Genomic DNA, 1,902 nt, shown 5'->3' with positions numbered 1-1,902 from the left:
GCATCAGATGAGCTCTTAGATCAAATGCATGCTTCTGCATCCTTGCATACTGTGATTATCATCTATAAATCATTTTCAAGTTCACTTTCATTCGACCTGATTGCTGCATAAGCCATTTCACAGTTCATGCTATATTTATTTGTGTGTGTGTGTGTGTGTGTGTGTGTGTGTGTTTGTATACAACAGTAATAATTGTAGTTACGAAAATTTTTTAGTGGTGCTTTGTGACACCGCTCCTTTCAGTTCTGCCGATCCGCAGCCTAAGAGGCAGTCATGGCACCTAGCCGGAATGGCATGATTAGGAAGCCCCCTTTCCACAAGGACTGGCAGCAGCATGTGGCTACCTGGTTCAATCAGCCAGCTCGGAAGATCCGCAGGTGCAAGGCCTGGCAGGCAAAAGCGCGCCACATCACCCGGTGTCCACGTCCGGACCCATCCGGCCCATCGTGCGCTGTTCCAGGTGCGATACCACACCAAGGTCCGAGCCGGTGGGGGCTTCAGTCTGGAGTAGCTGCAGGAGGTAGCCGGTATTCACAGGAAGGTGGCCCGGACCTTGGGCATCTCGGTGGACCCAAGGCGGCAGAACAAGCCCACCGAGTCCCCGCAGGCCAATGTGCAGCGGCTGAAAGAGTACCGCTCCAAGCTCATCCTCTTCCCTAGGAAGCCATCAGCCCCCCAAAAGGGAGACAGCTCTGCTGAAGAACTCAGATTGGCCACCCAGCTGACAGGACCTGTGACGCCCACTGGCAACGTCTACAAGAAGGAGAAGGCCAGGGTCGTCACGGAGGAAGAAAAGAACGTCGAGGCACTTGCCGGCCTGCGCATGGCCTGCGCTAACGCACGGCTCTTTGGCATCGGGGCGAACGGAGCCAAGGAGGCCGCAGAGCAGGATGTTGAGAAGAAAAAGTAAAACTGTTGGGATCTTGTAATAAGTGCTCAGAAAAGCTTAATTTTTTTTTAGTAATACAAAGTATCCTCATTCTTTTTCATTCACTGAGTTATTATCATTGTTTGGTGAAGATTTTTTGGGTAGATATATGAATATCTTTCTATCTAGCTATGTATGTCTGGAGGTTTATTTTTGTTGTTGTTGTTGTTGTTGTTTTGTTTTTGAGACATGGTTTCACTATGTAGTTTAGGATGGCCGTGAACTCTCTTATGTAGCCTAGACTGGCTTTAAACTCAGGATGACCCTCTTGCCTCAGCCTTCCAGTGCTGGGGTATTAGGCATGTGCCACCATGCCTGTCTATCCAGCTAAACATGTATGTTTAATAAATGGCCTCTACATCATCTTGTGCCATGCAGCTTAGCTTCCTTCGCCAGGGGATATGACGGGAAAATACAGTTCGAATCTAAAAAGTTCCTCCAAGTCTCCTGCGTTTAATTCTTGGTCACCTTCTTTGGTTCTCTTAGGAGGAGGTGGGACCTAGTAGAACAAAGTGACATCATTGAGGGTGTATGCTGAAGGGAATGTTGGAACTGTGGTTTCTTCGTCTCTCTTCTTTGCTTCCCAGACACCAGGAGGTGACACGTGCTCCTACCGAGGTGTTCTCTCTGCCACAGACTCAGAGTGACCAGGCCTAGAAACCATGGTCCTTGTCCCCTGAAAGTATGAGCCAAGTAAATGTTTTCTGCTCATCAACTGCTATGTCAGGCGTCATTTCCCGGTGACTGCAGTACCACCGTTGTGGACACTGATTTACACAACTTACCTCCTTCCAGGTCACTCTATAGTTTTCCTTCTCAGCTTTGATGACAGCATAGAATTCAAAGCATAGAATTCTGTTCCCCTAAAGGATAGGTGAGCAGATATGGTCCCTAAGGTCTCTGTCCTAACCAACACCATGACATGTCATCAAAGCATCCATAAAGCACACAAAATGAGAGACAAATATGTCTAT

The 1,902-nt window shown here is 48.1% G+C and overlaps 1 pseudogene; it reads left to right on the top strand.

Annotated features, from left to right (window-relative positions):
* Positions 1-273: 273 nt before the first annotated feature.
* LOC101576131 lies at positions 274-910 on the top strand (annotated as a pseudogene).
* The last annotated feature ends 992 nt before the right edge of the window (positions 911-1,902 follow it).

This window comes from Octodon degus, unplaced genomic scaffold (assembly GCF_000260255.1).
Source record: "Octodon degus isolate 3935 unplaced genomic scaffold, OctDeg1.0 scaffold00004, whole genome shotgun sequence".
Classification (NCBI taxonomy): domain Eukaryota; kingdom Metazoa; phylum Chordata; class Mammalia; order Rodentia; family Octodontidae; genus Octodon; species Octodon degus.
Note: the sequence above shows the minus strand (reverse complement) of the source record. Positions and strands in the feature narration are given on the sequence as shown.